We start from the raw sequence: 14191 nt of genomic DNA on the forward strand, positions 1-14191 counted from the left end.
CGAAAAGTAGCTAAGCAAATGAGAAGCAGGAACAAATTAAACATTTTAAATAAATCAAATGGCAGAGATGACTAAACTTGTCTCTATAATAACATTGAATGTAAATTGTCTCAACTCTCCAATTAAAAGACATAGGCTGTGAAATACATTTAAAAACAAGACCTGATTATATGTTGTTTGTAAGAGACTCATTTTGCAAGAGAGACAGCCACAGGCTGAAAGTGTAAGGATGGAAATTTATATGCCATGCAAATGGAGCAAAAATAAACAAAAAGGAGCAGATACTCCCATATCTGACAAAAGTAAAATTCAAGCCAAAAATAATAAGAAAAGATGAAGAAGGGCACTTCTTACTGGTTAAGGGAACATTGCAACAAGAAGATATAACAAAAAAAATTATGCTCCAAAGTTGGTGCACCTAATTACATAAGGTGGACACTATTCAAATTAAAGATTCACATATACCCCAGTAAAATTACAGGTAATTTCAACACACCTCTCTCACTAATAGATAGGTCATCCAGACATAAGCTCAATAAAAGCTGTTCAGATCTAAAATCATTATAAATCAAATGGACTTATAGACATCTATAGAATATTGCATTCAACAATAGCAGTATCTACTTTCTGCTAAGCCATTCAAGGAATCTTCTCCAAAGTAGGGAGATACTTTAGTCACAAAGTAACTCTGAGCAAATACAAAAAAAAAATTTATATAAGTCTTTGCATCTTATCTGATCATAATGGAAATAAATGAAATTAGAAGTCAATGCTTAAAAAAGACTACAGAAACTATATAAACATATGAAGACTGAATAATACACTTTAGAATGATGAATGAGTGATAGAAGAAATCAGAGGAGAAATTAAAAATTCTTACAATCAAATTGAAATAGTAGTACCGCATATTAGAACCTCTGGGATACTATAAAGGCAGTTCTAAGAGGAAAGTTTATGGCTATGAATGTCTACATAAGAAAATTTGAAAGATCCCCCAAAAAACGAACTAATGATACATCTCAAGGCTGTTGAAACACATGAACAAATCGATTCCAAAACCAGTAGAAGGAAAACACTAATCAGGATAAGAGCCAAAATCAATGTAATAGAGAACTTTAAAAAATACAAAAGAGCACTAAAACAAAGAGTTGTTTCATTAAGAAGATAATCAAGATTGATATGTCCTTCCAAAACTGAAAAAAAGAAAAATATTGAAGACCAAAATTAATAAAATTAGAGACAAGAAAGGAGAAATCACCATAGAAATCAAGAGGATCTTTAGGGACCATTTTTAAAACTTATACTCCATTAAACTGGAAAACCTAAAAGAACTGTATACATTTCTAGATACATACTACCTACCAATACCATATCAAGAAGACATAGAGAATCTAAACCAGCCAATAAGTAGTGATGTAGAAGCAGTAATAAAAAGACTTCCAAAAAAAAAAAAAAAAGACCACAACCAGGTGCATTCTCAGCTGAATTCTATTAGACCTTTAAAAAAACTTATAACAATACTCCTCAAGTTATTCCACAAAATAGAAAGTGATGGAATACTTTCAAATTCATTGTATGAAGCCAGTATCACTCTCCTACCAAAACCTGATAGAAACACAAGAAAATTCCATATTAGCAAATCACATCTAACAACGTATTAGGAAGATTGTACACCATGACCAATTTGGTTTTATACCACATTTGCAAGGATGATTTAATATATGTAATTAACCATATAAATTGAATAAAGTACAGAAACCACACTGTCATCTCAATAAATGCAGAGAAAGCCCTCAACAAAATTCAGCATCCATTCACGATAAAAACACTGAAGAAACCAGGGCAAGAAGGAAACTTCCTCAATCTCATAAAGACTATAAATGACAGACCCAAACTAGCATCCTACTGAACGGGGAAAACTGAAAGCATTTCTTTAAAAACCCAGAAAAAGGCAAGGATGTCCACTCTCACCACTCCTATTCAATTTAGTTCTTAAAATGCTATCCAGAGCAACCAGGCAAGAAAGAGAAATTAAGAGAAAGAGAAATAGTAAAAGTAAGATTAACTCTCCTTAGAATATGACCCTATATCTAGAAGATCCTCCCCAAAAAATCCACCAGACAACTTTTAGAGCTGATAAACCAATTGACAGGTCATAAAATCAATAGCTTTCCTATGCATCAACAATGAAGCTGCTGAGAAAGGAAACAAGAAAATATTTCTATTAAGGATAAAATATCTAGAAATAAATTTGACCAAGGAGGTAGAAGACTTCCACAATGAAAGTTATAGGTCATTAAAGAAAGAAATTGAAGAGGACACAAGAAGATAACAATGCCACCCATGTTCATGGGTGGGCAGAACTAATAAGCAGTATACAGATTCAATGCTATCAGTGCAATGCAAATAATATCAATGGCATTCTTTGTAGGACTAGGAAAAAAGCATTCAAAAGCCAGAACATTTTTAAGTCAAAAGGCCAGAAGAGCCAAAGCATTTCTAAGTCAAAAAATAATGCTGGAGGCATAACAGTACCTGAATTCAAATTATATTACAGAGCTATATTAACAAAAACTGCATGGTACTGCCATTAAAAACAGACACATAAACCAATGAATGGTATACAGAATAGAAGACACAGAGTCAAACCCACACAGATACAGTCATCTGATCCTTGACAAGGGTGCCCCAAACATACATTGGAGTAAAGTTAACTTTTTATACAAATGGTGCTGGGAAACTGGTTATCCATAGGTAGAAAAATGAGACTAGATCCTTATTTCCCACACTTCACAGAAAATCAACTCAAAATGAGTCAAAGATTTAGGAATTAGATCAGAAACTATTCAACTCCTTGAAGACGACCTAGGGTTAAAACTCTAACATATAGTCACAGGCAAAGACTTTCTCAGTAGGACCCCTAAAGCTCAGGAAATAATGCTGAGAATTAATTAATGGGATGCATCAAATTAAAAAGTTTTTGCACAGCAAAAGAAACAAGAATGTGAAGAGAGAAAAATCTTTACTAGTTGCTCTTATGACAGAGGATTAATAATCCAGAATTTATAATAACTTCAGAAATATTAACTTCACAGAAACAAATAACCCAATTAATAAATGGACGAATGAACAAAACTAACACTTCTCAAAAGAGCAAATACAAATGTCCAACAAATAAAAAAAAGTGTTCAACATCTTCAGCAGTTAGGGACATGCAAACCAACTACACTGAGATTCCATCTCACTTTAGTTAGAATGGCAGCCATCAAGAATACAAATAATAATTTCATTTTGCTACATATGAATTTCCAGTTTTTCTATTTCTCACCCTGCACAAAAATGAACTCAAAGTAGATCAAAGATTTAGGTACTAGAAGAGAGACCCTGTGCTTAATAGAAGAAAAAGTAGGCCCGAATCTTCTCCATGTCAGCTTAGGATCTGACTTCCTTAACAAGACTCCTAAAGCTCAAGGAGTAAAATAAAGGATCAATAAATGGGATGGCTTCAAATTAAATAGCTTCTTCTCAGCAAAGGAAACAATTAATAATGTGAGGAGACAGCCTACAGATTGGGAGAAAATCTTTACCACATGCACCTCTGATAAAGTATTAATTTTTAGAACAAACAAAGAACTCAAAAAATATAACACCATAAAAGCAAATTACCCAATCAATAAATGGGCTAAGGAACTGGACCGACACTTCACAGAAGAAATACAATCAATCAACAAATATTTGAAAAAGTGTTCTATATCTTTGGCAATTAGAGAAATGCAAATCAAAACTACACTAAGATTTCATCTCACTCCAGTCAGAATGGCAATCATCAAGAATACAGGCAACAATAAATGTTGGCTAGTAACATACTATAGAAATGATCCCTGAAAGTATAATCAACAAGTACATGAGAAAATGCTCACCATCTCTAGCAGTCAGAGAAATGCAAATCAAAACCACCCTAAGATACCATCTCACTCCAGTAAGAATGGCAGCCATTATGAAGTCAAACAACAACAAGTGCTGGAGAGGATGTGGGGAAAAGGGTACTCTTGTACATTGCTGGTGGGACTGCAAACTGGTACGGCCAATCTGGAAAGCAGTATGGAGATTCCTGGGAAAGCTGGGAATCTCCAGCTATTGCCCTTCTCGCACTATTCCATGAAGACCTTAAAAGAGCGTACTACAGGGATATTGCTACATCGATGTTCATAGCAGCACAATTCACAATTGCTAGACTGTGGAACCAACCTAGTTGCCCTTCAATAGATGAACGGATAAAAAAAAAATGTGGCATTTATACACCATGGAGTATTACGCAGCACTAAAAAATGACAAAATCATGGAATTTGCAGGGAAATGGATGGCACTAGAGCAGATTATGCTTAGTGAAGCTAGCCAATCCCTAAAAAACAAATACCAAATGTCTTCTTTGATATAATGAGAACAACTAAGAACAGAGCAGGAAGGAAGAGCAGGAGGAAAAGATTAACATTAAACAGATAAATGAGATGGGAGGGAAAGGGAGAAAAAAAGGAAATTGCATGGTAATGGAGGGAGACCCTCATTGTTATACAAAATTACATATAAGAGGTTGTGAGGGGAATGGGAAAAATTAACAAGGAGAGAAATGAATTACAGTAGATGGGGTAGAGAGAGAAGATGAGAGGGGAGGGGAGGGGGGATAGTAGAGGATAGGAAAGGTAGCAGAATACAACAATCACTAATAGGGCATTACGTAAAAATGTGGATGTGTAACCTATGTGATTCTGCAATCTGTATTTGGGGTAAAAACGGGAGTTCATAACCATCTTGAATTTAATGTATGAAATATGATATGTCAAGAGCTTTATAATGTTTTGAACAACCAATAAAAAAAATGTTAGCAAGGATGTGGGGGAAAAGGCACATTCATACATTGCTGGTGGGACTGCAAATTGGTACAACCACTATGGAAAGCAGTATGGAGATTCCTCAGAAAACTTGGAATGGAACCACCATTTGACCCAGCTATCCCACTCCTCAGTTTATATGCAAAGACTTAAAATCAGCATACTACAGTAATGCAAACCATGACAAAGTTTATAGCAGCTCAATTCACAATGGCTAAACTATGGCACCAACCTAGGTGTCCTTCAATGGATGGATGAATGGATAAAGAAAATGTGGTATATATATTTGATGGAATATTACTCAGCTTTGAGGAAGAATGAAATTATGGCATTTGCCAGTATATGGATGGAGTTGGAGAATATCATGTAAAAGAAATAAGCCAATCCCCAAAAACCAAAGGCTGAATATTTTCTCTAATATCAAACACTAATTCACAATAAGGGATGGGGCACTAGACAAGAATAGCATTACCTTAGATTAGGTAGAGGGAAGTGAAGGGAGGAAAGGGAAGAATAGTAGGATGATACAGACATTTTTACTGTATGTGTATACGTGACTGCATGACCAATGTGATTCTGCAACATGTTCACTCAGAAAAATGAGAAATTATATCCCATCGATATATAATATCAAAGTGCATAAATGCATTCTAATGTCATGTATGACTAATTAAAACAAATTTTAAAAATTTTAATAATGAATACAAATAATGATGAATGCTGGAGATGATATGGAGAAAAAGAACCATTTTACAATGTTGGTGGAACTCTATATTCGTACAATCACTAATGGAAATCAGTATGAAGATTCCTCAAAACTCTAGAAAAGGAATGACCATATTACCCAGCTATACCACTTCTCATTACTTATTCTAAAGAATTAAAGTCATCATAATATAATGATACATACATGCCCATGTTAATAGCAGCACAATTTACTATAGTCAAACTGTGAAACCAGCCTATGTGTTTGTCAATTGCAAAACAGATCAAGAAAATGTGGCATACACATACACAATGGAGTTTTATTCAGCCATAAAGAAGAATGGAGTTATGTCATTTGTAAGAAAATGGATGGAACTTTTGGACATTACAGTGGGTGAAATAAGCCAAATTCAGAAAGCCAAGGGTCTTATATTTTCTCTCACTGTGGAATCTAGATTAAAGAAGGAAGGAAGGAAGGAAGGAAGGAAGGGAGGGAGGGAGGGAGGGAGGAAGAAAGGAAGGAGAGAGAGAGAGAGAGAGAGAGAGAGAGAGAGAGAGAGAGAGAATATCATCTGTGTTGGGGGTGGGTCTCATGAAAATCTAAGGGAGTTAATAGAGTAGAGGAAGGTACCAGAGGACAGAAGGGATGGGATAGGAGAAATACTGGGAAATGATATTGTCCAAATTGTATTGTTCTATTGTGTGCATCTACAAATATGTAACCATGAATCCCACCATTGTGTACAAGTAAAATGCACCAATAAAAATATGGAGAACATAAAATAAAGAGAGAAGATTAAATGGAATAAAGACATTACTTTGAAATCATTGATTGAATAATTTACTTACTTTCTGCTTCCTATTCAATGTAGTACACCATTTCCAAGTGCATATTGGTTAAAAAGAGTTTCAGTGCAAATGTGCAATTACTACAAAAACTACAAATACATAATACAAATGCATAATTTGAGACTCATTTTAAGTGACTTGATACCAGATATTATTAAATTAACAGAACCCATGGGGATCTCACTACATTTCAGTACAAAAATATTTTTAAGTTTTACATTCTTGCCATCTTACATTTTCTTGAACAACATAAAAATTTATGTTGTGAAAATAGCATTAAATTATTTTGAAAATCACCTTTGATAATGAATATGGGCCTCATAAAATCAGTCAAAGTTCTTAAGAGAGACACTAAAGTTTCCTCAAGAGAGAAGAAAATTTGACTTATGGCTGTAGCACTAGCTCTTGCCCCAAACTTTCCAGCCTGCCAGTTTGTTCTACAGATTTCAGATTTGCTGTCAGCCCCCACAATCATGTAAGCCAATTTCTTGAAATAAATCTCTTAATGTGGGTGTGGGTGTGGGCGGGGGTGTGGAGAGTGTTTATCTGGTTGTTTTTCTGGAGAACTCTGATAAACCTGTTAATGCTAGTCAAAAAAGGTTAGCATAGCTATATTAATTTCAGAAAAAAGGAGATTTCAGAATAAGAAGGATTATCAAAATTAAACAGTAGAATTACATTATCATAAAGGGACTATGTTCTGAGAATACATAACAATCCTAAGTATCTATGCCTCCAACAATAGCCAAAACTGAGGCAAAAATATGGAACAGAAAAAAATACATAAATTCATAGTTGTAATTAAGCACCTTAATGCTTCACTGATAGATCAAGCAAACAGAAAATCAGTAATGGATGATAGACTTAAATATTATTAATCAATTAATTTGATGTTGATGGACTGTTCAGAACACTCCGTCTCACAACCGAAAAACTAAATCTTCTCAAAACCCAAGGAACAGACCATGCTCTGGGCCATAAAACCATCCACAATAAATATATTTTCAGAACAAATGTTATGTCCTCATAACAGAATTCAACTAGAAGTCTATAGTAGGAAAGCAGTTGGGAGGCCCACAAATATTTGGAAATTAAACAACATCTTTTAAAATAATCCAGCACTTGAATAAGTTCCAAGGAAAATCTAAAGTAATATTTTGAGAAAAATGAAAATTCTGCTTATTAAAAATTTGTGGGATGCAGTTAAAGCAGTGCTTATGGGGAAATTCATAGTATTAAAATTACATACAAGAAAATAAGAAAAATCTGAAATGTATAATATAAAAATGTCTATCTTGGGAAACCAGAGCGAGCGGAGCAAGTTAAAACTAAAGAAATCAGAAGAAATGCACTAAAAAATTAGGGCAGAAATTAATATTACAAAAATCAGGAAAATGATACAGGAAAAATAAAATCTTATTCTTGGAAAAAAAATCAATAAAATCAATAAATTATTATCCACTCTAAACAAAAATTTAGAATAACTAAAGGGACACATGGCGTATGCATTTTGTTTGGTATAGCACCTTGGCATTTAAATGAATTCTGCTCTTTGTGCCTCTTGATTTGGTTACTGAGTCAGTTTGGGTCTCAGGCAGCCTAACGATAGTAGCTGTCAGATGCCACGCGGTTACAAAGCCTACGGTTTGGGCAAGTGTCAGTGGATGGGTGGGTCACGGAGGTGGACCCTGAGATCAGCAACCGGCGAGGCAGCAGTTGGGTTTTGCTCATCTGTTCAATAGTCTGTCTTGTTCCTCTTGTTCCTCGTTGCTTCCTGTAAGGGTTCTCTGGTCTTCAGAGCGTCCTCAACTAAAAAGAGTGGTTCTCGGGTTTCTTGTTTTTGTTTTTTGCTTCTGACAGGAAGTCAGAAGAAAGAAAGGCCGAGAGACTTTGGCCAGAGCCTGGGGGAAGCACTTGCCCTGTTCAGTTTCCTGTTGGGGTCACTTCATCAATTCTTCTGATTAATTTTTTTTAGTGTGATGATGGCTAGAGCTCCTCCACCCACAACCTCACCACTCACAGAACCTTCTCTGGCTTCTTGGTGGCCACCATCTTTTCCCACTCCCTCTCTCCTGCAGCACAGCTTCGTCTAACCTAATTGTGAAAGGGCAGAGCAGGAGTCCACTGCAAGGTCATCGTCTCCAGTCTCCTTCTTTGACACATCAGGGCCTGTGCACAGGGCTCACATTTCAGAACTGAACAGGGAAACTGATCAGGGCTCAGTCGCAGGCTGGGAAATTCCCTTCCCTTCTCTAACACTTTAACTGCCTTTCCTGTGAATCCTAACCGGCCGTATCTAATTATGGACCCTGCATCCCTCTAAGATCCACGCTTTCCTTGTGTGAGTTTTGATAAAACAGGCTCACAGTAAACTTTTTAACGTGAACAAGGCGGGCCCCAATGTGTTCCCACTGTACTGGGGTGTGGGCTCTCCAATCAGACTGCTTGGGTCAAGTCCTTTATCTTACACTCCCACTCTGGGTCATTCTGAGCCACCTTTGGCTAGGTTTCACTCTGAAACAGGGACAGTGAGGTTCCCTTTGTATAGGTCGTGGGATGATTACTTGAGTTGGGATGTGCAAAGTGCTAATGAGCATCAGCCAACTCAGTACTAATTACTTACTACATGTTGAACCATTAGTTAGTATCAACGCATTTCCTGAAAATAGTTGATTTTCATACTCAGGACCTCAAGTCAAGGAATTTGAATTTACATCATTTCCTTTTTTTTCTTTTTTTTGGTTTGTTTTATGTGGACAAACATCACAAGGTCCCACTTGAGATAACAGATCCTTTTGTTCGGGTCTGAACAAACCATAGACGATTGCAGCCCACAAAACTCTTAGAATCCTTTTTCCTAAAATCTGAAAAGTCATGTTTCTCCCGTTTGGTGCTTATGCAGTTGACCTTTGACTTCATCCATTTGAAACAAATCTAACCTTACACAATCTGTCACACCGTCCAACTGAACCAAATTCCTCTGGGGTCTGAATTCTGTTTCCATCAGGATTGGTGTCTATGCCAGACTCACATCATCACAGGTCACCGCAAGCCACCACCTGCTGTCTCAGCCTCGCCTGTCACCACACAAGCCTTCAGTTGACAATGTGAGACAAGCAGAGCTGGGGCACCCTCTGCAAGGTTCAGCTGAGGATTTTCATGCAGGGGGCTGGGTCTCTGGACACTTTGGAACGACGGTGGAGGGTCCTCCAGGTCCTCCAGGTCCTCCAGGGTCACTGCCTTCCAGCCACATGTCTCTGCCCTGTCCCTGAGGAACTCAGGTGGGAGCTCACCACACACCTTTCTGAAGTGCAGAGCTGTCTGTCTCCAACAACCCCCTTCTGAACAGCGCCTGAGTCTACCAGGAGCGTGTGTGTGTTCCCAGCAGACCTTTAATAACCGGGAAGAGATGTGTATTTTCGTGAATATATTTTCATATTACAAGTCTTCCATTTCACACCATCTGCTGATCTGGGCACTTCTCATGCTGCCAGTCAGCTTACATTTTATTTTTAGATGCCAGCTTTGGGCAGAGCATGAAAATCCTGCAGGCTACACTTTCAGACATTTGAAACAGCATTTCTCAAGAGTCTTTGAAGACCTAATGAGAGTGGATCATGTCAGAAGCCCAAATCACTCAGAATCACTTGGTTATTTCATGAAAGGACAAATAGCTGCAGATGCAAATGGCACAGCCTCTGAAGACAGATGCTCCTGTGAATGAACGGTGCACAGTGGGCAAGAGGGAGAACCAGGCCAGGCACTGCGAGGGGAGCGCAGTACTAAGGAGAACACTTGAGGCTGAGAGGAGGAAAGCCGACAGTTGTGCAGGAAGACAGCCCTGATGACCACGGAGCCCTGGACAAGCACCTGGACAGCCTCTTCTCTGCTCTTTCCCTAGTGCCTCTTTGGATTTGGACTAAATAAAAAGAAAGGACCAGAGGTAGGAATGCAGGAGGAGCACTAGGGATCAGTCTTGAGCAGAGGGAGGTGCAGTCTCATTTCACCCCCTGCAGTCTATCTATAGAGCAGAGACCCCAGCCAGGTCAGGAGTTGTGAGAAATGCTGACCAGCGTGTCCCGGAATATTTCTGTCTGCTCTTTGGAGCTGCTTGGGGAAATTCATGGCATGTGTGCCTGAATTTCCCAGACACTTCCACAGTGTCGAAAAATGTAAATGTGTTACATGAAATCCAAAGCATCTGCTTGAAATCCAGCAGAGGATGTTCGAACGCATTTGGGGCATTGCTGAAAGCAGCAATGGGAAAAGGATAGAAATCCTGTGTCTTGTTGCCAGAGTAGAGGTGTTGAGATCAACTAAGTGAAAACCAACCTCACATTCACTCGGGACTGCACACAACTGCACTCGTTCTGAGGCTCCAGGGGAAAAGAGACGGGAGTACATTTCCAAGGGAAATGTTGTTTTGGAAATTGAATTTTACATAAATTTCTAAATAAATAATTAACTCTATTTAGTAAGAGAATGTTAATAGCAGACACATAAAAATTCTGTGGGGGTGATGCATCAGTATAACTGGCATGTAAATAAGATGGCTGGTTATTATTCTGGAACAGGCCCACGGGCCACACCTGGCCACTACCTGTTTCTGTAAATGGAGTTCTGTGGTGGATCACGGCCACAGTCCTTGGCTTGCAAGCTGATCATGACCTGAAGGAGGGCTGAGAAGTATTGCCACCTCCAGATGGCCCACAATCTGAAAATATTTGCTCTCCAGCCCTTCCCAGAAATAGACCATGAATCCCTCTGCTAGAGCATACACAAGTCCTTCTTTGTGGCTCAAGATCTTCCTCGTGAGCCCTACTGACATCCTCACGGTCAAGTGACTGGTGAGACCAGTGTGGCTGGAAACCCCTGTCTAGTTCTATGCACAGACGGAATGTGGATGTCTGGACCATTGTGAGGTATTTGGTGGCAAAGTTAATCATAAATAAAATTCCCCTCTGTAAATTGGTATGAACCATATTTCTGGGTGTCAGTGTTACTTGCAGTTCTCCTAAATGCTAATATACTTGATGGTTTTCTATTTGTCTTTTTTTTTTTTTCAAAATTGTATTTGTTGGGGTAGAAAGGTGCTACAATGTAGCAGTTGCTTAAAATATGTCCCCTGGATAGATTGCAATTGACATCAACTGAAAGAATTGTCTAAATTTATAAGACACAGATTTATCAAAATTGTTACCTGATTTGTAGAAAGAATACAACTTAGTTCCAATATTTATTCAAGAAAATCTTTTTAAAAGATAAACTACTTCTTGTGCTCACTTTTTCATACCATGTAATGCTTTTCTACAGTTTTGGACATTCAATGGTTTCTCTAATTGGTAGGGTTACGCTCCCTCTCATTAAGGATTACATGATTCATCCATTAACTGTTCTAAAAATCGCCACAGGACATCTTGTTTGATGCAAATATTTTCTCTCTGAATATCTCAAGCAGAAGTTCTCTACTAACCTTAAAAGCAGATTGTGTGCATGTTAATAAGAAATAGCAAAAAAATAGCGGGGCAGGGTGGGGGAGAAGGAAAGGGAAGGGATAGGGAGAGGAAAGAAATCTAGAAACCAGAAAGTCAACCTAATAAATGCTGCCACGTGCTGGGCACTCAGCTGGGAATCAGCTACACTCAGTCCTTAACCCTCCGTCGAATCCTGTGATTGGTCCTCTTTTACAGTTAAGTAAACAGGTGGTTAGGGATGCTAAATCACTTGCTTAAACTCACACAACCAATTCATAGAGAGCTTTGATTTGAGCTTAGATCTCTTCGACTCCAAAGTTCAGATTCTTTCCATTATGTATTATGCTATTTTTGTAAAGGGTTAATATGTCTTTTGGGTCTGGGAAATTTAGTAAAAGATATTTCACAAAAGGGTTTAATTTATATTTTTGCTTGGAGAGGATTCAAGTATTCAGGTAAGCTTTCTGAGTTCCATAGCGTGGGGCTCAGAGTGTTAGAAAAAAGCATTCTGTAAGTCCAGCCAGCAATGCCTGCTGTGGGTCAGAAGTCAACGACTGAGCGCCTTCTCTCAAGGAGCTCTTTGGAAGAGTCCAGCGGCATCAGAAGAGAGGATGCTTGGGCAGCCCCAAGGGCTCCTGCTCAGCTCCTGGGTCAGTGAGGACTTTCTGTGAGTGACATACAGGCTTTTTCTCATGCACTGGCTCGGTGACAACACTGGGGTGCTCCAGAGAGAGGACAGAACAAATAACAGCACCAAGTGAGGGACAGAAAAGCACAACTGGGGGCCTGCAGGGAGCTGGGTGTTCATCAGCGAGCTCAGAGTCCATGCCAGGGAAGGAAGAGCGTAAGTTGTAGGAGCAGCGAGGCTGCATCCCTCGGGGCTTCACATGCCATCCCAAGAGAGCTGGGCTGCTCCGTTCTGCAGATAACAAGAAGCTACTAAGGATCACAGAGGCAGATGGGCCGTGGGAGGCCATCTGGGCAACGCTAGAGGCTCCTGCAACAACCCAGGCAATAAGTGATGAGGTGAGACCCAGGAAGATGAGTAGGAGGAAAGTGACCTGGGAGAGAGTAGAGAGCAATCAAGGGACAGACCCTGGGACCAACAGTTGGGGGCATGAGTGAGATGGAGAAGGGGACAAGGTGGACCCAAGCCAAGATTGCCAAGTCCAGGGCAGGGTGCCGTCCACGGAGATAAGGAGCACATGAGTTGGAGAATGAGCAGTCAAGACTGGGGAGCCCTGTTGAAGTGCCTGTGGGGAGCTGCAGTGGACACAGTGAGCTGACTCATTCTGAGGACAAACACATACTGAGACCTGTGCCAGAAGCCACCAAAATGAATTCAAAATTATATGCAAGTCAAAAGGCCAGCAATAAAATGGAAATACTTCTACTTTGTGGATGTTATAAATATTAGTTTTGAAAACACCTTAAATAAAAAATGAGAATCTTAAACTGTTTCAAAAATAACCTCAAGAGAGTTTGTAAGGTTTCCTGTAAGAATCTACTCTTAACGCCAAGATAAAATGTCTGTGCTCCTACCGAGCTGTTTATCCAAAACCCACAAAATTCTTTAAATTCCATATGGGACACAGTTAGCGGAAGGAAAGGAAATAACTGGGCAGTCTATATGTCTAGTTTAATGTGTGTTTGCTTCAGAAATGACTCTTTCTGCTCTAAAAACTTAGTAATGTGGAATCTTATTTATGAGAAGAAAAAAAAAAAATGCCTGACTGAATCTCCACAGAAAAATCCAAGCAGCCGTTGATGAGGAAGCAATGCAAATGCCGGGTGGGAGAACTTTCCAGAATGAGTTTAATGTACGGCAGAGTAGGCAACGAGAAGAACCAGCAATGCTGGGAAACTGGTCTGCAGTGAGATTCAAGGCATTAGAGGGGAAGAGCATCGTTCCCAGATCCCTGAGGAGGCTTTCTAGGGGCAATGAAAACAGTTATCTACTGAACCAAGTGTTTCAGAACCAGCCTCCCAGGACCTGCCAGGGTGTGGCAGGGACAGGTGTGCATCTCACCTGCACCTGCGAGGGTTTTCACATCACCTCGTAATCTCTACTGGGATCTCTCCTCTCTCTCAGCATCCATCATCTTCATTTCAATGGGCAAACCTGCCCCTCAGTGATGGTTTGAGGGTGGAAACATGTCCTCTGGGGTGCCACTAAGGCCATCCATGCCCCAAATGTCTGGGTCCTTCAGGCAGCAAAAAGCAAGAGGGCTTCTCAAATGGAGGCCCAGAGAATCTCCTTCATACCAAATCAAG

General features: G+C 39.2%; 1 protein-coding gene and 1 pseudogene across 1 annotated transcript in view; both read right to left on the reverse strand.

Moving 5' to 3' along the window:
- The window catches only part of Adcy2 (adenylate cyclase 2), a 380087-nt gene that overhangs the window by 251229 nt on the left and 114667 nt on the right, over positions 1–14191 (reverse strand). The gene's annotated exons all lie outside the window — the stretch shown is intronic.
- On the reverse strand, positions 3800–3897 carry LOC143400608 (small nucleolar RNA U3; annotated as a pseudogene).

The sequence above is a fragment of the Callospermophilus lateralis genome, chromosome 5 (genome assembly GCF_048772815.1).
Source record: "Callospermophilus lateralis isolate mCalLat2 chromosome 5, mCalLat2.hap1, whole genome shotgun sequence".
NCBI classification, from domain to species: domain Eukaryota; kingdom Metazoa; phylum Chordata; class Mammalia; order Rodentia; family Sciuridae; genus Callospermophilus; species Callospermophilus lateralis.